At 36.1% G+C, this 4282-nt stretch overlaps 2 long non-coding RNA genes across 3 annotated transcripts in view; both read right to left on the reverse strand.

Moving 5' to 3' along the window:
- Positions 1 to 882: 882 nt before the first annotated feature.
- LOC104266758 lies at positions 883 to 1714 on the reverse strand. Its single transcript, XR_717703.3, has 3 exons — positions 1559 to 1714; positions 1370 to 1505; positions 883 to 990 (listed from the first exon to the last, which is right to left on the reverse strand). It is a non-coding gene; the product is annotated as an uncharacterized LOC104266758 (long non-coding RNA).
- Positions 1715 to 4163: 2449 nt separating this feature from the next.
- LOC113475708 overlaps positions 4164 to 4282 on the reverse strand; it is a 1562-nt gene continuing 1443 nt past the window's right edge. For both annotated transcript variants that reach the window (XR_003397473.1, XR_003397474.1), the window contains exon 3: positions 4164 to 4267. This is a non-coding gene — a long non-coding RNA (uncharacterized LOC113475708). The remainder of the gene's footprint in view (positions 4268 to 4282) is intronic.

Genomic DNA, 4282 nt, shown 5'->3' on the forward strand with positions numbered 1-4282 from the left:
TTAATTGTTTAAAACACGATCATGGTATTAGGATATTATGTGCTGAAGGTGTCCCATCTTCCACCACCCTACTATATAGATCTTTTTCATCGAATTATTTTTCGTGTTGGGCACGTAACGGTCAGTTGCTCTAACTCAACGGGTGGTCCAAACTATTGGTCACACATAAACAAAATGAAAAAACAATCACCCACAAAGTAATACATGGTAACTTATAAACTGAAACGAGGTGTATAAAACAGAACACCTGTGTTATAACGACTGTCGTTTTCTGGCCACGCGAGGATAAAGTAAGTTACATTTATTCATTTCAATCCATTTCCGTCGTAATTTGTTTTTTTTTTGCAATTTTTTGTTCGTGGTATTTAAATAGTGGGCGGGTGGGGTAAGATGGGACATATTTTCGTTCTATTTTGTCGCCCCATTTAGTAGTAAACAAAAAACATTCAAAGACTTATAAAACCGTGTTCTCACGACTCTCATACACCTTTGTTAATATTTAAAACACGGTCAAGATATTTGGATATTATTCGCTCAATGTGTCCCGTCTCCCCCTTCCATTATATATAGTAGGGTGGGGAAAGATGGGACACCTTTAGCACATTATATTCAGATATCCTGATCGTGTTTTAAACAATTAACAACGGTCTATGAGAGTCATGAGGACATAGTTTCATATTTCTTTGATTGTTCTTTGTTTACCACTAAATGGGACGAGAAAATACAGTTGCAACGTGTCCCATCTTCCCCCATCCTACTGTATATAAACGGTTGTGCATTTTAACGCCTTTCATATTGAAGTCTTTCTCTATAGCACTGACTGTCTTTTTTCAGTAAGATTGAATAAGTTATAATTTAAGTTTAGAATATAACAACAACAAGGACGGTATTTAGTTTATTAAATCTCCGATTTTTGAGTTTTAGTGAATTGTAGTGATTACTCTAAGAAGATCTCGTCTACCTCTTCAAGGTTAAAGTCAGTGTCTTTAGCTAAAACATAAACAAATATATTACTGTAGTTAAGACGGTATGTCTTTAGTGAAAAAAAAAACAATCTTTTCTAATCATCGGGAGCGAAGATTTAGAAATATGTTAGACGAAAAGACACGATATAGCGACAAAACAACAGTTGGTAAAACACGCTTACAGTTAAAAACATATTTACGTTTAGTTGAAAGAAAATAAGCGTGGTCGCTACACCTAGCAGACAAACGAGCCATTTATGTTTAATTATAATAATAACTTTTTTATTTTTTTCTTCGATTAGGGTAGCGAAGATTTAGAAAAGTCAAGATATATAGTGACAAAACAAGAGTTGTTAAATTAAATGGTTATTCAGTTAGAAAAATCCTATTCTAATTCAGCTTACCCTGTTTTATTTGGTTATACTCTTCCCATCTTCGACGGCAAATCAAAAAACGACCACGGCCCAACGCAGCATTCGTATTTTTGGTTAGGACAAGGAGTCCAATAAAAAGCATTACAAAAAGCGCTGACTTATTCATCTGCAAAAACAAGCAATGAGTGATGAAATAACATCTATGCATACCGTACTCACTTTGGTACTGCAGAAAACTGATACTTTCATGCTCAAATTCTTCGCATTATTTGAGGAAATTTCTCTTCTTCGAGAATTAATACCTCCTGAAAGATTTTCTTTAAAGAGATAGCCAGTTTATCTTACATCCTGTTTTTCTCTTTGGTACTTCAGAAAACGGATACTTTCATGCTCAAGGCTTTGCTTTATATGAGGAAATTTATCTTCCTTGTAAGTTAAGTCCCTCCGAAACATTTTGTTTAAAGAGAAAGCCAATTTATCTAACATCCTGTTTTGAACCCAACGTTGGTTGGTGAGGCGAACTTATCTGTTCTCTTCATGTAATATGATCTAAAATCGTGTTGTTTTCTTCCTATATAGCTCCACCATCTCTTCAAGGAGTTTATTATTTCCCGTAAACTCCGTGAGTTCCTCTAACATCCTGGTTTTTCTGCAGCCAAGATGATGGAGTTGTTTAGGAAGATAACAACATGATTTTGGTAATGATCTGGTGTTACGAAAACGTAACCAACAAAAATCAAGTCCAACCACTAATGGTATTTAAGAAATATATTTCGCCTAAATGGCATCGTCAGTCTCTGCAAAAGAAGTGTAGTAGGGTGAGGGAAGATGGGACACCTTTTCATTCTATTTTCTCGACCTATTTAGTAGTAAACAAAGAAAATTCAAAGAATTATGAAACCGCATCTTCACGACCCCCATAGACCATTGTTAATTGTTTAAAACCCAATCAGGATATTTAGATATTCTGTGCTAAAGGTGTCCCATCTTTCCCCATCCTACTATATATGAAAATACAGCGAAGTAATGGAATGAACACAAACACCTGCATCTACGAACAATAAAAACAACAGAACGGAAGAGGCACTCTGGACAGACAGAGGAAAGCAGAAATGTCTAAGCGAGGTGTAAAAGGAAGCGAGATAACGAATGGGCATGCGTCGAATAAAATAATGAGGCGAAACTGCAAGCAAAATGAACAAGACAAGGAAAGAAAAACGCGAACAGAAGCGAAAAACGAACCGCAAAATAGTGGGAAACTATTTGATACGAGGTAGTATCATCTTCTTAATGTTGATGTTGGCCAGAATTTGTTGTACCACTTGTCCTAGAAAACATCTAGTGGATTCGCCGAAGGCTGTTCCTCGAACGTAGCACTATAACATTCTGCTATGGGCTATATAGTAGGGTGGGGGAAGATGGGACACCTTTAATACATAATATTCAAATAGCCTGATCGTGTTTTAAAGAATCAACAACGGTCTGTGGAAGTCGTGAGGATACGGTTTTATAATTCATTGAATGTTCTTTGTTTACTACCAAAAACTAAACGAAAAGGTGTCCCATCTTCCCCCACCCTACTATATTACATTCCGCTATATTACCGAAAATGTAAGGGTGCTTGCACACATAATGAATATATTAGAATAGTGTAATATATAAGCAGCCACCGTTGTCACCGAGTGTGAAATAAGTTTGGTTGTATTAGCCCCTTGTACAGTTGGAACAGCATACTCTTGCTATACCAACAACCTTTTGATACTGCTTTATGATTGGGAATTCTACAGAAAACGTTTTAATTGCTTCCCGTAAGCTCTGTAAGTTACTCTACCCCGAGGATAAACTATGGGAGGAGAATTTATCTGCTCCCTCTTCATGCAACGTGATTTAAAATCGTCTTGTTCACTTTCTATGTATGGATCTTGTCGGCTTAAGCAAAATATGAAGATCTCATTGCACTTTAAAGTATATCATAAATTTCTTTGAGTTTCTTGCCTAATAGCAGAACACTAACTTTTATTTGACGAACAGATTTATGTTCTTTTAGAGCACCTAGTGGCCAATTAGTCTTTTTTTTATTTCCCGCCATAGAAATACCTTATGTTTTTACCTTATGTATTTTATTATGAGTATAACAGTTTTATTACCCGCCAGCTACAGTAATAACACTTTTTTCATGTTAAAAACGAGAGTTTCTTTACTGCTAGGATGGACGACAAGAGCATAGTTTTGTTATCCTTTCAAACATATAGTAGGTCGGGGGAAGATGGGACACCTTTTCATTCATTTTTTTTGTCCCATTTGGTAGTAAACAAAGAACATACAAAGAATTATAAAGCCGTATTCTCACGACTCCCTTAGACCGCTGTTAATTGTTTAAAACACTATCAGGATGCTTGGATATTATGTAATAAAAGTGTCCCATCTTTCCCCATCCTACTATACATCCTGTTTTACTGCAGCCAACATCCTGGCGGTTGGTTGGGAAGGAGAACTCATTTGCTCCCTCTTCCATGCAACGTGATCTAAAATCGTTTTGTTAACTTCCCATACAAAGTTTTAAAATTTTCACTGCTGCTTACGTAAAAGAACTTCCCATGGCACAATGGTTATCGGTATATCAGGTTTAATAACAGACTGAATCAGCAAAAGGCCTCACACTTGAAAGCTATGGCATAGAGGCAGACACGTTAACCATTATGTCGTGGTTCTGGACTTATGGGGGCGATTAACAGCCTTGCAAGTCTAAATATATCTTTTCATTTAACGTTTGAAATATAACACCAACAAAGTGCAGTCGATAGAAAATGAATTATAGAACATGTTATGCCGTTGTTCAATTTATTAAAACCATCCAATTTTTACTGGTTTATTCAAGAAGTGATGTCATTTTCTCATCGCTTTCTTCTATATCCTTGAATTCCGCATCTGTAACAAAAATGC

This window comes from Ciona intestinalis, unplaced genomic scaffold (assembly GCF_000224145.3).
Source record: "Ciona intestinalis unplaced genomic scaffold, KH HT001184.1, whole genome shotgun sequence".
NCBI classification, from domain to species: Eukaryota; Metazoa; Chordata; class Ascidiacea; order Phlebobranchia; family Cionidae; genus Ciona; species Ciona intestinalis.